The sequence below is a fragment of the Aptenodytes forsteri genome, unplaced genomic scaffold, assembly GCF_000699145.1.
Source record: "Aptenodytes forsteri isolate BGI_AS27 unplaced genomic scaffold, ASM69914v1 Scaffold73, whole genome shotgun sequence".
Taxonomy (NCBI): Eukaryota; Metazoa; Chordata; class Aves; order Sphenisciformes; family Spheniscidae; genus Aptenodytes; species Aptenodytes forsteri.
The window spans coordinates 3,478,995-3,495,797 of record NW_008796215.1 but is presented as its reverse complement, the minus strand read 5'-3'; the positions used below and the strand labels follow the sequence as shown (position 1 = coordinate 3,495,797).

The 16,803-nt window shown below is 41.7% G+C and overlaps 1 protein-coding gene across 1 annotated transcript in view; it reads right to left on the bottom strand.

Moving 5' to 3' along the window:
* Window positions 1-16,803, bottom strand: part of YBX3 (Y-box binding protein 3) — a 78,055-nt gene that overhangs the window by 47,888 nt on the left and 13,364 nt on the right. The gene's annotated exons all lie outside the window — the stretch shown is intronic.

Sequence of the window (16,803 nt, the reverse complement as noted above, 5' to 3'; positions counted from 1 at the left end):
TTTTTGCCTGACTTCCTCTTTGTTGGGATGCATCGCTCCTGAGCTTGAAGGAGGTGATCCTTGAATATTACCCAGCTTTCTTGGGCCCCTCTTCCCTCCAGGGCTTTGTCCCATGGCACCCTACCAAGCAGATCCCTGAAGAGGCCAAAGTCTGCTCCCCTGAAGTCCAGGGTAGTGAGCTTGCTGTGTGCCCTCCTCGGTGCCTGAAGGATTTTGAACTCCACCGTTTCATGGTCACTGCAGCCCAGTGCTTGTCTGCTGTAAAGGATGATTTGAGAATGGCTCGTGAGCAGCAAGGCATTGCATTCCTATGGGTGAGGGAATGTACACAGGGGTGCAGGACCATGTCCCCAGCATCCAGCCTTCCAAGTGCAAGATTCATGGGTAGCAAGGCTGTTCCTCCAGTGAGCTCCAGGAAGCAGTGTGGGAGCTGGTGAAATAGGATGTTGGGAGCCTTCAATGATCAGGTTTAGCCAGATGTTCCTTAGCTCTCCTTCCAAGAGCACAAATCCCAAGGACCTCTGGGAAGGTTGTTGCTCCCCTGGGGGTGCAATTCTCTATATGAATTTATTACATCACGATATTTTCATCAAGATTTAGGCTTTCACTTAGAAAAAGTGTTATCTAGAAAAAGTGGTTTCTAAATGTTCTCTTTGAAAAGAAGACACAGGGATCCCATGAAGAACCGTATTGTTGATCTCTGAAAAAGCAGCGTGGATGGGTTCAGTTGCTTGAACAGAGGCATGTACTTTGATCTGGGATGACCTACTATTTCTGAGACAACTCCAAGGGATTGGCAGACATTACACAGGATCTAAAGGAGACCTTCTCCCTTCTGGGGAGGCAACGAGGAAGACCTAGGTCATATACGTTGGCTCTAGATGTTCACGTTTAGGCATCCCACCACTAAAATCTCTGTGCTGAATGGCTTTTCCATTCTGTCAGGAGAAGGTCTTCAGGAATCAGTTTGCTTCTTTCAGAAATGAACAATTTGGTAGCAATTCAGTCCCCGAGGGGCTTTGTGCTGGGCCCTATCACTGCTTCTAGCCTCTGCCTGGCTTCAACCAGGCAGTACATTGCAGCCAGACACCTGCCCATTGTTGCTGTCTCTCTGGCCACCATGGGACAGTCAAGTTCAGATGGCCACCTAGAAGACTGAGGGCTGAGCTGTGAGCCTGGGCATTTTTGCTCCACACTTCAGGTATGGAACCCCACTAACTGCTCTGGGCTGTCTGACCCTTTGCTGCAGCCATGACCCAGATGCTTGTACCTGAGCTGAAGCAGATCAGCTCCCAGTGACCCAGGCAGGTAGGAGTCAGAGGGAAAATGAAATGGCTGGAAACCAGGGAGGGGAAGGGGAGAGTAGGAATGTCAGAAGAACTTCCCTCCATGTGAGTGCCATGCAATGATCCGTTTGGTAACTACCACACCCTGCTATGTCCTAGAGCTATTTTTATCTGATGACACTTCTGTGCTGACTCATCCCAGTACTCAGCTTCTGACACACACCTATGAACCACCAGCCAAAATATCCACCCATACTCATGCTTTATCTCCAAACCCACTGTTCTCCTGCCTATAATGCAGCAGTGCTTTAAAGCATGAAAGGAGCGTAACAAGCTTTCTTTTCAACAAGACCCAATGACATGCATATACTCTGTCATCACAGCACAGTGCTATTATCCACCAGCTCCTTAGATAATTAGGACATGCTCAAATATTCTTAAAATTACAGTCAATGTGAGTAATATTGTTATTATCTGGAAGAGATGGACTTCTGTAGCACAGCCAATATGGTCCTAAACCATAGCTCAGCAACAACAGGTCACAGCAGTAACTTCAGGTTTGTGTACTGCAAGTCTTAGTGTTAGGAACAGCAATTGGGCTAAGAGGAAAATACCACACAGAGCCTGAAAGTGATTTGGCAAAATTCTCTCACATTCACTGAAATCATACTTGAACTGCCTTCCCTCTACCAGATCTGTCAGTGCAGAGTTCCTCCCTCCTGGGCCTGATTCACTCACATTTAAAAAGGCCACCAATGGCGATGGGCTTCCTACCACCATTTATACGCTGTAAATTGCCCAGCCTGATGTTCCTGAGTGTCAGAACTAATCAGAGGTGGTTCAATGGAATCATATTCCCTGAGATATCATTTTGCTTATTAGTTATGTTTGGTTTCTTTGGATGATGCCATCCTTTCTATCACCAAAGAAACTGCCACAGAATTGCTTCCACTGATAAATCCTTTTGACTCTGATTTCTTCCTATCACTGTTACTTGCTATCACTGTTATATAGCTTGTTTTATGTGGTCACCAGAAATATTCTCTTCCTGCAACTACAGCCTCCAGGTATAGACAGGAAATAATTGACTAGTTTGCTCCCTGGTCATATTCTGTGTGATAGACCATCTTCTTCAGTGGTCCCTGAACACCCCAGCCAAGAGGGGTCCTCTACGCCCCCCCGACTTCCTATCTGTGCCTTTCACTAAATCCCATTTCATACACTCTCTAGCAGCTACAATATCTCTGTGCTGAGCCATACTTCTACTAACTTTCTGGTTTGGTGGCACTTATATGCTAGGATTTTGGATGACACAAGTTTTTTTTCCTCTCAGGTAAAGGAAGAAACAAGCAAAAGCAGTTAGACCCTTCTGCAACAGGCAGGTGACAGTAAAATAGTGGATGCAAAACCAACCAGCAAGCATCTCTTTCCCTTCGTTTACCCTTATTCTGAAAGCTCTGAAATGATCATCTTTTGGGAACCAGAAACATGAATTACTGGTTAAAGAGGATCAGTCCAGGTCACCAGCATTTCATGACGTTCTTCACCTTGTGGTCACTTTAACAACAGGTCTCCTGGCTGCAACAGCAAAGCCTGTGTTTTGCCCTTTTTTATGGCCCCACAGAGGATACCCACGTGGCCTTCCTCACAGGTTTTCCAAACAAATCCCTCCAGGCGACAAAACCACACGTGGCATCTGAAAGGCTTCTCACCTCAGGAGTCTGTCTTCAACACTGGGGAGGTCCAGCGCCCGCCTTTCCATCCCTGCTTCTTCCACAGTCCTCCTCCTTCCTCTCTTAAATGTTTAACCACGTTCCGTGGAGATGACGGAGACAGAAGGAGATCACAAGTGCTGTGCAAATGCCCGCTACGCAGTGTGTGAAACCTTACTTTCAATGCATAGCTGCCCAGTGCAGAAGGAGCTGTATGAGAATGCTCTGGAGATCAGTTTGTCCCCTTGAGCTTCACGGGGGATTAATAAGATGCTCACTTAAAATAAAGCTGTAGATAGAAAAAACCCCAAACTATTAAAAAGCTCTGAATTTAAAGAACGTTTTCCAAGTTGTGTGTTTACATGATGTTGTGAATGAACTCACACAATGCTGGCCACAAGGTGCCAACTTTACAGTCCCTAGAAACTCTCTTTTGCCCCAAATGATTATAGAACCATTTGCTACTCAGCCACTTCTCCCAGGGGCTGAGGGGAATTTGACCTATTTTTTCATTGCTCTTCTTTTTTTGACAGGCAAAGATACAGCATATAGTGGTTTTCTTCTGTAATTTAGATACCTATTTAATCAAGCGTAAAGTGAGGCTTACTGCTTCACAGCCAAAGGAACGCCAGACAGGAACTGAAAATGAAGAGCTGAAAACTTTCTAAATTTCTTTTTTAAAAAAAATCATTACTGCCCTGTACTAACAAGCCTTTAGTGGTCTTACAGCTCAAATGCATCTTTATTTACATTAACTATACTTCTCAGCTCACGTTAGCAATGAGGAAAAGGGTTTGCCATACCTAAAAGTACTTTTTCAGGATATGGTTTCAAACATTCAGCTGGACAAGAGACAAGGAGAATAGCTAATGGCAGTCTCTGAAAAACGCTTTCACTTCTGCTCTTGCACTGAAACTGGTGCCTTCAGTTTCTTTGCAACAACAGTAAGGAGCCTAAGTATACAGAGGTTTCAGCCAGTGGAGGGCAGCAGCAGCTGTGCCTTGACACAACAACAGTTATTTGAAAATTGGCTGAAAAATCTTTAGAATTTTCAGTTCAGCCTCAGGACACTGAGAAATAGATTAGTAGAGTGAATGATTATTTTAAAATCTGTTTATGTTCCTAATTTATTAACAAAGATGATAGTAACAGATTTCAAGTAAAGAGAAAGATCAACCTAGCAAAAACACTAACAAAGACAGGAACCCGAGTTCCAAATAATTTTTGGCACCCAACAGAAAGTGAGATTTACAATTGCAATAACAAATGTCAATAATGCCATCAGCCTTGGGAGAGCAGATCCAAGGTTAAATAGTGAAAAAAACATAGACATTCTGAGCAGTCTTTGACATAGCTGCAGTAAAATGCGATTCTTCAAGTACTCCCATGTCGAGTGGGTAAATGCCACAGTGGAACACAAAGCTGGGACTGACATTTCAGACACCCTAATGGCTGCTTCTTGCAATGCATCATGGAAACCATGAGATGGAAAAGAAACTTCTGCGATTTTGAGAAATGCTCAGGACATGGTTCAAACAAACTATCACCACTGAAAAGCCGCTCTGGAATAATGACCATAGTGTACTCAAATTCAGCATCGCTCCAAAATCCTCTACATTGATGTTGACTTTCAGGAAGAACTGCATAGAGGAGGTACAATGAAATTAATACCATCAACTAAAGTGATTAAATACTTGAAAAGCAGCATGGGCATTTTAAAAAAGCAATCAGGGCAAGGCTCAAGGAAAATATTTCAAAAAGATTCTCTCCTAATTTTTTCCTTCCTAAAGTATGGAAGGCCAGGCACTCCAGTAAAGAGAAATAAGCAATAAGCAATAATAATAATAATTATAATAATAGTAATAAGAACCCTGCGAAAAGTTTAAAACCTGTCCAAGCAAACAAAGTAAAAAAGAAGGCATACTTTGGCAAATAGGTTACAAAAACACAATTAAAATCTGGAGGAAGAAAAACTCAGGAAAACCTTCCCCATGGCATAGAAATCACCTGATGATTTTTTTTCAAGCTTAAGAGTCAGGAATCCTACCTGAGGGTCTGTAGGGCCAATTGATTATGCTTTTTTAAAGAAAACATTCAAAAAAGACAGAAGTGTGGCAAAAAAAAAGCGCAAAGAAACTCTTGGCCTGTATTGTGGAGGTTAAGGAAGCTCCTACAGCAGAACTTTTCTTAATGAGGGAGGCAACAGGACACCTGTCTCAAACTGAAGCATTAGTTGATGAGATTTTAATATGATGTAGGGAGAAGAGCTAACAAGGACTGTCAACAAGGGCAATCATGGCTCATCAATGTGCTGGAACTCTGTATATAGGCAAGGGTGATCTGATCTACATAATATTTTTGGATGTTTTAAAATGTTTACAAGGAAATCTCTCGGAGTGCCCCAAAGAGAAGAAAAATGCTAAAAAAGGTCCTTTTCTGTATTATTGTCTAGTTAAGAATAAGAAATAAAGAGGAGAAGTAAATTGTTCACTTTCACAAAAGATGAAGGTGACCATTTATGTCCTAAAAGGAACTTTGCTATAGCCTGTTGTGTTTTACATACTCATGAATGGTCTTGAAAAATGGGTACAGGGGAGGGTGCAAAAATCTACTGATGATGAATTCTTTAGGACCATAAAAACAAAAGCGGACTGTGAACAGTTGAGAAATACTAAGTAACTAGACAATAAAACAGCAGATAGTCATTCATTCTTTATTGAAAAATGCAGAGATGCACATCAAGAAAAACAATCATACACTGATCAGCTCTGAAATAGCTGTGGCCAGGTGAAAAAAAGATACAGGTCTAAAACCACTTGTATTACAGGGATAGCATAGGACATTTCTGGTTAGCAATTCTAGCATATATTAATTTGTCAGGTGGCAGGGCCAAAATAAGGAAGAGCAGGAACTTTTCCCCTGTTGTTTATTTGTCAAACACGCAGTTACAGGATGTTGTACAACCCCAAAACTTACATTCACGCAAGAGAATTAGATAAATTCTTGAAACTCCTTGGAGGATTAGTAGATGCTAATATGCAAATCTTGATATGGAAAGTCACTAATTAACAGATTGCTGAAAGCTGGGAGGTAGGACCAGAGGTAGTATCAGTGCATAATTGCCCCGTCCTTATTTTCTTCCCTCCGTACCTGCTTTTGGCCACTAAGTGAGAGAGCATACCAACAGGGTAGGTAGGTGTACTATCTGCCCTTGTACACAGCCTGCTGTATAGCAAAAGTACGTTACCACTGATAGATACGGACCAGTCGACTGACAACACAGCCCTAAATGAGGAATGTCATCACCAACTCAAAGCAGAGAAGGGCCCCGTCCAAAAGAGACTTTTTCTAAGATTTAATTAAAGCTTATCCAAGTTGATGACAGTGAATTTGTGAAGAAGTTTGCCACTCATTTTATAGAGGGACGGTGAGACTTGGAGCATGTGAAAGCCCGAGTTTTAGAAACACTTACATCACAGATTCAGGGGGCATTTTTGGTGATTTGTACATCCGAAAACAAAGCCAACAGATCTGTCACAGAACCTGTGACAGCCTTTACTCACAGCCACCAGACCACCATGCAGTGTGTAGCATCTTGGCATCTTAAAAGATTTTACTATCTTCTTCCATACTCTATCTGCCCACCCATTCCTCTTCTGTTGCTGTTCCTAAAGAGGATGAAATTCTCTTACAGCTCGAAACACCTACTTTTGCAGCCTACAGCCCCAAAGGCTTTCTCTTGTGCGTAACCTCTTTTGGTCCTTTTTGCTATCTAGAACCACAATTCAGTTCCTCCTCATGTAGCAAAGTAAGCCATGCTAGAAAACCAAATCAGATGGGGCACTGAAGGAGACAGGTCAGGCAATGCTCTTCAGGGTCCCAACACATTTAATCTCTCTCTGGGGAGCTGAAGCAATCGCTGTTTTGGTGGTATACAAGAAGCCAATTGTGCTGCATCAACCAGAGCTGTAGCTTTCCATCCCCATTCATCTTTGACTTGCCAAGCCAGCCAGGAAAAGAATGATGAGACAGACTCAAAAATGAAGCGGTTTTCTGAAGGCTTTCCACAGAGCTTTCAAAAGTGATTTTTGTTTTGGTTTTGCTAGTTTATTTTATTTCAAATTTGGGGCTTTGTATGGTCCATTATGTTGCTCTTCAACAATCAGCAGAAATATTTCCAGCCCACAACACCTTGTTATCACACCTAGCACGGATGTGGACAGAGCGTCTTTTTCTGCTTGCAGGGAACTTGACCTCTAAGACCAGCCAAGCAGCCAGGGTTCTTTGTCTTTTGGTCCTCTTACTGAAGAATAAAATTAAGGCACTACAGCATGGCAGGGCAAACATTGATGCTGATTTATTGCAATCCAGATTCTAACAATAACACAAAGAGGATTCAAAGGAAATTCTGTACTTTAAGAATCAAATGTTCCTGTGATGAAGCTGAAATCGCCAGCTGATGACCAGGTTTCTTCACTCTATGCATGTCTTTCTATATGGGAAGAGAAGAAAAGAGTTGGATATCAAATCATGAGGTCCTGAGGTAGGTCAGCTCTCAACCGTCCCAGCATGATGTAACACTAAGGGACTGATCCATCTGTTGGGAGACACTATGGGTATCTGCTAATCCCCTTTGCCTTACTGTCTCATAACAAAGGTTCTTTAAAAAAAAAGTGCAGATAAAATGCATAGTTATCTTAGTTTGGATGCCTACAAAAAGTGTTTGGATGCCTACAAAAAGTGTTCACTTACAAGGCTGATCTTTTCCTCCGGCATTTTCCTCTCGATAGATGGATTCCTCTGTAACAAGACATCAGAAGGGTCGCACTGCTGGACGTTACCCCCCTACACACACCCAGTGAAGATAACAATACAGCCCCATGCTTTGATCTGCCAAGCAGGACACAGTGATGCCCGACAGGTTGGTACAGATCAGGGTAGTTGCGAAAGAACACTGAAGGGGAAGCGCAAAAATAGGATGCTCTGGAAGAGCCCAGGCTACCTTTTCAACTAAAAGGGTTTATTACCTAAAAAAGCAGCCATGCAACAAGCAATCCTAGGTAATTTTAATCTACCCAAAGACACCTTATGCTTTTCTTTCCATCCAAACAAATCACCCTCAGAAGCAGACATAACCCTACATTTTAAAATGAAGGTTTAGATCGAGTTCCAGATCCAGACATGTCCGATCAGATGTGGCAGACTGAGCCCAGTCACTAATGAGCCAGGACCTGGATATGAACTCAAGGTAACAATTCTGACCTTCCTCGTGCACACACAACTTCATAAACTTCTAGCAGTGGGAGAAAGTTGCTTTTTTTTTTAATTAGGCAACAGAGCACTGTGTCTAGGTCATGAAGATCTGGGATCTCCAAATTGATCAAGACCCTGAAGAACACAGATAAGGTAACATCTGTATAAAAAGAAGAGCAGGATTTTCACTGTAGTGGGGCAGAAAAGAAAAAAAAAAAACAGAAATGAAAACTCACGTGGATCCCCAATCACAGATCCTTCATTCAAACTGATGCTGTGCTCAACTGCTGGCATAAGGAAAAGATGTTAAAAAACAAAAGACAAGCAAAAAACCGAAACCAGTAAAGCCAGTTCTTTATAACAAATCACTCTACAATTCAGTTGGTCTTTCTGCTTCCAAACTGGGTATGAGGTACCCAAAAAAAAGTGATCCAGAGGCCAAGCAGTGTTGGTAACTGGCACACTGCATGTACCACCTGCCACTGGCATACAGGACCTGACGGCTCTCCAACTACGCTGCGTTTGCAGGGAAGAAGGAAGATGCAGCTATGATGTCCTACAGTGGTAAAATCAGGAATCCTGGGATTGCTGTGCATTGGCTGCATCCCTTGCAACGTTTGTTTATTCTCTGGAGATAGCCCACACCTTAATTGTTGATGCTTTATGGATGGTTTCCCTTGTCCTGAATTTAGATCAGAATCCTAGCACAGCCAGGAGGCCTCCAAACATGATATTAAGACAACTGCTTATTATTTCTATTACCAGAATATCGGGTACATTCCTTATGAACCATGGAGCTATTTTATTAGGCGCTATTGTTTAATATCACAGCAAAAATACCTATCCTTGCCATGTTTTCCTCAGAAAAGAGTTACAGGCCTCATGAATATCTTTATTAAGTTATTGAGGCAAAACCTACTGCTTGATGCTCGTTCAGTGTAAAGAAATATCTGTGGATTTAAAAAAGTCCCCACAATCACAAGCACTCTCTCCAGCATTTTCATGCTTATAGTTCTTTAGAATGTGCCTGAAAAATAAACTTTTCACATAGTCTAATAAAGACACAAACATTACCATTTATAAGCTAAAGAAAACTAAAGAGGAAACTTCTTACATGTTCTCTTCTGCACATATTGCTCAGTGGAAATGACGCTGGGCTCACCTACAGAAAAAGAAAAATCAGTACTCTATGGAAATGTATGTTTCGCATCCTTTTCAGCAAAACTCTTTGTAAATTGCCACCACAGGGTAGTGTAGGGCTGGCTGCACTAAGCAGAGGAAGCAGAAGTAGCAAGCTAGCTGAATTTCCTGCACCCTCTCCCAGCAATATCAGTAACTGGTAACTGGTAAGTTTTTCATGCAAAGCTGGCCGTTTATCTCATATGTAAAACAGACTGTGCTATTTTTGCCTTCTTAAAATAAGTGCCCACAGATACTTTTTCCCTTTGCTTATGTTTTATATACGTAACTTCTATCTGCTGCAGGCTTGAACAATCTATGACAAGAATAAAGCTTAGTGAAATACTGGCAATACAACAGACAAAAAAATGAAAAATGTGCCAAATGAGAAAGTTATTTGGATACTGTTAAACAGGGGTTTGGGGTTCCGCTTACATTTATTTCATTTCCATAGTATATTTACAGCTGGAGAAAGGAAATGGATAAAAACTTAGCTATTTCTCCTATTTCCAGCCTAATATAGCATACTAAAAATAACTACCTCCAGAAACAATAAAAACCCTCAGTCCTTCTGCCTCTCATTATACTTCACAAAGGAATAGGCTAAGAAGCCGGTGATGACCATAAAATCTTCCTTCTTCTCTCTACAGGCCATCACACACTGTAGGAATCCGAGGTGTGTGTGAGAGAGGGTAACTGTGAGGCTGTTGGCTGAAGACATTTGCAGGCAGAAAGGTAAAAGAAATGGAGCTCCCTGGACATACCAGTCATGTAGTCTTCCTCTGTGACAGAGTCGTATTCAACTATTTTAAAAAAAAAGTATATAATTACTAAAAATAATATTGGCATATTTTAAAAGGCAAACTTTTCTAAAGGCTTTAGAAGACACCTCAGCCCACGAGAAACGCACTGAGGTTCAAGTTTCATTCTGTGGAAGAACCACTCAAGTCAGACGTCGAAGAGAAAGAGGAAAACAACAGGATCCTGATCCACCAGCCTCTCCTCCCCATCACCTCAGCCCCTCTTTGAAATCCGTACTACCAAGGAAAGAGTATTAAATATTTTACTTGCTGTTGAGCAGATTGAAAAGTAATATTGCTGGCGGGAGCTAAAACCCTCAGATTTCTCAACACTTTTGGCCAACTTCACAAGTGTTGCGTGACGAGACAGGGAAACTGCACTCCAGGTGGTCTCCTCCAGGTACACATCCCACCAGAAGGCACTCACTCCCCACAGCACACAAAGGAAGCTGTGAGCACGCTGACCAACTGTGAACGTTTTAGATTTCCCCTGGATTGGGGATCCAGGACATGAAGTTTTGGGGTCATGCTACACAAGCACAAATGCAAGAGCAAGGGCAGGAGAGCCATAGTCAAGGGCTAGATGAGCAAGATTTGTGCAGGTTGCATGAGAATGCACAAAAACATGAATTCTATGAAGCAGAAGAGCAACCACTGAACCATCAAGGTCATGGAAAAGCTGAATTCAGGGCTATTTTTGTTGGCGTGGCAATTTACCAATTTTAATAATACATCTGACCTATTTCATGTAGAATATTGCATCTTCTTGGGGTGCTTTTTTAATCAGATGTTGAAAAGAAAGAAGATAACCAGTGGCAGAGGACGCCGCAGTAAGGGAGGTGTGGAGGGAGGACACAGTTGGCATGGCAAAGGGAGTGTAAGTCAGAACTGGAGGGATATTGGCAGTATTATTTAAGAAGTAAGATTTAATAGGACTAAGGCCTTCAAAATTAAGCACAGAGGACTCTGGTGGTAAAGAGAGAAAGCAATCTAAAGAGCATTAATCGGTGACTTGGGTTGAAGCTGTTTTTCCCCCAGTTTTCTGGTATGAAAACACAGCTTGGGGTCCCAAAGCAAAATCTACACACCTTTAACAGCCTGGATCTTAGTCTCTCTGTGGCCCCTGCAACCTCCCATACAATGGGAGCTACAGTCTTTCATGCAGGAATCACAGGGATATATATCACAGTAACAAGAGTTAGATACTTCAAAAGTAGCAAGACTAACTTACTGTATTCACTCCTCCTGCCTCTGCTTCCACTGCTGGTCACTTCACCTGCAGCAATGAATACAAGAGAGTATATTTAGGCCAGCCGTGCTCAACTACCTGCTCTCCAACACCTACAAACCCTTAGGCACATGTGGCCAGCTGCTGGGCTGTGTGCCCATGGAGCAAGGTCAAAATATCTGGGCTACTGGGAAAATATGACTTCTAAGAGATGCTCCACTGCACCGCTGGTATTGCAGCAGCAATGCCAGTTTGTGCAAGCTATTACCTCTGCAATAAGCTTTGGCTCCTTCTTGTTCTGTACCAGAAAATGTTCGCCTTTCAGTTGTGATACCTGAATTATCTGAGACACTGTGCTGTGACACAGGCCAGAGAACTGATCCAAATGGGGAAAAAAAATGCAAAAAGGAAAGCTGGAGTTGCAGCTGATGCTCCATTAATCAATCAAGAGCTTTAACGAATCAGTCACAGACCGTGGCTAACAGGTAGCCCCTTTCTGAAAACAGAAGGGTCTTGTGCGGCACACCAAAAGAAAAATATAACATGAAAGAAATATTTAAGTTGCAGGATATTCACTGAGCTTATCTCCATTTGGGTCAAAGGTGAGTTCAGCTAGACAAAAAGAAAACATTACAAATACGTATTGCCAGAAATAACTGTTGATTACCGCTATTCTTTTACGTAGGATACCTTTTTCCTAAAAATGCTTTAAAACCATCTAAGGAGGCATTTCAGTGTAACACGCCATCTCAGACTAACCTGCAATCACACCAAAAGCCAGAAGGGAACAACTGCTGCAGGGTGGAACTAAAGTATGTCAGCACAGCAACAAAAAGTATTAAAAAAAAGCCCTAAAACTGCCCTGAAACATACTGAAATGTGTAAATAAAGCTGTGGGGGGAGCCCTGGGCTGGGCTAGCAGGGGGGCTTCAGGGAGGGAGTGCAAAGCCCTGGCAGAGCTATGTGGGAACAAAATTAAAATAGAAATTACGTCTTATTTTAGGATCACTGGACTCAATGATGCATATATTCTTCACTCTTTAATAGCTCACTTTAAAACTGAACTAATCCGCTTTAAAGTAATTTTAATTTACTCCTTAGGCCATTGGCAAATGGAAGAATAGGCTTACACTTTTTGAAAAAAAATCAGTTTGTCTGACTTGTAACAATTGATCAGGTAGAGATAACAGATACCAAGGTTAAGAAGGGTTTTGAAGAAAAGAAGGATGACATGAATTCATCTGTTGCCTTTCCAGCTGAGTCTTCACTGTGAAAGGTGATATTTAGGAAAGCTAATTAAAGCAGACAAATTAGTTACATTCTTTCTAGTCTCGTGCACTTGCCAGTGTTAGTCGAAAAGCAAAGTATGAAAGAAAGGTAGAGATAACAGATACCAAGGTTAAGAAGGGTTTTGAAGAAAAGAAGGATGACATGAATTCATCTGTTGCCTTTCCAGCTGAGTCTTCACTGTGAAAGGTGATATTTAGGAAAGCTAATTAAAGCAGACAAATTAGTTACATTCTTTCTAGTCTCGTGCACTTGCCAGTGTTAGTCGAAAAGCAAAGTATGAAAGAAAGAGACACAAACTTCAAAAAAAAACTTCTCCCTGTTGTTCTAAAGATTATTTTTAAATGCGTGCAAATATTTTTTTCTATTTCCTTATACTTTATTTTTTTCCTGACAATTTCTCTAATGTAGTCACTGACAATGAACAAAGTAGATAGAGACACAGCTACAAGAAGCTCCTTTTTCTTTTCCTGTGTAGATTTAGAGAAAGCCTTTGATAAATATTTCTTATTTCCAAAAAAATGAGCAATGTCCAGGTGGACAGCTGAACCATAACAATGTCATCTCTAAAAGAACAAATTTCCTGACAGTACGGAAGATGCAGAGTACAGTTAGATTAAACCAAAGGAAAAAGTAATGTAATATACCTATAGCAAACTACCAGAGGGTAGTGGAAAACTTTCTTAGAAAAGAAGAAGTAGAAGCAGCATTACCAGAGAAATGCATATTGCTATTAATGAATATGTTACAGGTTAGGAATTGAACTACTGCATGTTTTTAGAGAAGAATGAGGACAGCTCAGATATGGACTCCCTTTTTTCTGTACTTATTTCTTCTACAGAAGAGCTGAAATGCGGGATACACTAAACTAGCTTTTATTAAAAACCTATAACCCAGTTGGAAAACTGGAAAGAAGTCTTTTATTCAAAACCTCACTTTTTTGATAGTGGAAATTCATTATTCCTAAGTGCAAGATTTTAATGTTCTTTTTCCAAACAGGGGAAGGAGAAGATCCATCATTTCATAGCTGTGCTTTTCCTTTAATATCACTAACACTGGGATATTTTAGAGGCATTAGCACGCTTCCATGGGATCCCATGTTTCTAGGAAATTAAATAATGTTGTAATTTAGGTGGAAACTCACCAAATATCTTTGTTATTCCTTCCTCGGTAAAAGATTGGGTGAAACCTGGTGAAACAAAGAAAGAGAAAGACTCAACACCAGTTGGAAACACTTTAGAAAAAAATTATTAAATTTATCTTAATTACATCTATCAGATGTTTCATACTCTCATCATGTGTGGTGAGTACTAAATGAGATTAAATGAACAAAGGGAAATTTTGCCTATGAACATATTTCTAAAGAGTCGGTAAAAGATTGGGTGAAACCTGGTGAAACAAAGAAAGAGAAAGACTCAACACCAGTTGGAAACACTTTAGAAAAAAATTATTAAATTTATCTTAATTACATCTATCAGATGTTTCATACTCTCATCATGTGTGGTGAGTACTAAATGAGATTAAATGAACAAAGGGAAATTTTGCCTATGAACATATGACTAAAGAGTTAGTTTCTAGTGACAGCATTCCTCTGGGAAGCGGTGTGATTTACATTACTCAAGTCTCTTGATCTATACTAAGTTACAGTATACATTGTATGAATCAATCCTGCAAAGAGCACAGCAGGATCAAACCATATGCAATCAAATCTCTTACATATCCAATTTCTAGAATATTGTGTTGCTTCTCTTTGGCATTTTTAAAGACTTTTAACTACACTTGATACTAATCTGACCTAACTTAAAATCTAAAACAAAATAAAACAAGACTCAGCACATGTCTAGGATGTTACTTCCACTATATAAGAAGAAATCCACACAGCTGCCCGCTACACCCATGAGATGCAGTTGAGACCTGGAGCCAATTGCAATGTCAAATAAAAGGTAGTGAAACCCAAGCAAGATCTAGAAAGGAAAAGAAGTCAAGAAACTCCTTGGATGGGTCTAGGCATAAAGAACAGGGGTTGCTGCAGAACCGAGAATTCTGTGCATCGGTGCCCATCCTGCCCAGCTGGCTTCTGTCAGAAGTCGTTCATGAATGCTCACATTGTACTGTGAAAACATTAAGGCCAACACTCAAAAGAAAAATGGTTATTGGCTTCAGATACTCTGTCTGGGGCTCAGACTGAGATAATTAAACCAGGAGACCACTTTTCACTTGCAACAATTAACATACAGACTGTAATGTACTTGGAATATTTCTATAGGAAAAGTTCCATATATTAAAAAAGTAAAACTGTATTTTATGAATTTATGTGTGACTACATATAATTATCTTCATTTTCCTCAGCAAGCTGGCTCCTTCTCTTCAGTCACAGTCTTAACTGCTGACTTCAGTAATAAATATTTTTGTTTCAACTCCTATGGGCTTTACAGAGCAGATGGCTATTGGTTAAAGCCCTGGTGTAGAATTTGGGAGAACTAAGTTCCAGTGCCTGTTTTGTCACTGAATTCCTGTGTGACTCTTGGCAAGATACAAAGCCTTTGTGTGTGCCAGTACCCATGTGCAAAATGAGTGTTGATAAAAATATTAAAATTTGTATGACAGTGATGGAGGGCATGTGAGTAGCCTGGATTAAAAGCAAGCAGGGCTCAGAGAGCCCTAGAGAGTGTTGATAAAAATATTAAAATTTGTATGACAGTGATGGAGGGCATGTGAGTAGCCTGTTAAAAGCAAGCAGGGCTCAGAGAGGGAGCTGCATCCCATTTTTTGAAGAACATTTTCTTCTGTGTAGCCTGGATTAAAAGCAAGCAGGGCTCATAGAGGGAGCTGCATCCCATTTTTTGAAGAACATTTTTCTTCTGTTAAGAATCAGTTCTGAAGTTTCTGTCAATAATATCCATTCAAACTCATTGAAATATATACCCTAGGGGCTGACATACGCTAGAAAGCATTCTAGCTATCAGTTGTCCCCATTTTTAGAGTTAATTTTCATAGTAGGAAGTTTACACTGCTTAAAAAGGGGTTTTAAGCAGTGTCATGTGAGCCAGCATGCAATGCCGTACATAAACCACCCCTCCACATGGCTCCCTAGGGGCTCCTGGCCTGGGTGTCCGTTCCTTCTGTAGTTGGCTATGGGGAAAAAAAAACTCACCAGTAGCTTCTGTGGTTGTGCCCTCCAGGTAAGAAGCTGTGAGATCTGGGGACAGTAATTATGAGAAACAATTAAATATCTCCTGTACACTCGAAGGCCATGAAACACTTTCTGGGAGTTTTAATCTCCACAGCGAATAGCATGTATCTGAGTAACCCAGCACTCTCCACTGTCTTGAAAGACGTTCAGCTGTGGGTCCCTAAGAGTTATTTTGATCTCTAGAGGTTGCAGGTGTACACAGTGATAAGACCAGCTGAATTTTCCATCATTGCTTCCCAACAGCATCTTGGGGTCTCCGCACTGCACTTGTGTTATCGTAGAATCATAGGATGGTTTGGGTTGGAAGGGACCTCTAAAGGTCATCTAGTCCCACTCCCCTGCCATGAGCAGGGACATCTCCAACTAGATCAGTTTGCTCAGAGCCCCGTCCAGCCTGACCTTGCTCAGAGCTGCTTTCAGCACCTGGTATGTGCGCTAGAAAAAACTCCTGTGCAGTTTTCGTCTTAGGAAACAGGATTCAGCTTCTGCAACATTTATCTCAACTTGGGGGCGGGGAGGCGCGGAGCACAGCAAGCCACAACCTGCAAACAAACCCGTTTAGACAGAGATGCCAGGGAAGAGCCCGTAGCAAAACATGGTCCAAGGCTGTGAGACCCCCCCCAAATACGGTTGTCTGGGGAAAGATGCAAAACCCATCGTGCCGGACGGTCAGTACGCCCTTGCTGCCGGCACACACGCACTGGGCGCGGCTGCTGGGTACACGCCAGCCTGCGTCTACCCAAATGGCGGGCTGCCCCTTAGGCATGCTGAGCGGGGTCCCACAGACCGGTCGCGCCACCTCAGCCCACCCCGCAGGGACGGTCCCCGGTTACCTGGCGCCGCGGAGGGGAAGGCCAGCAGCGGG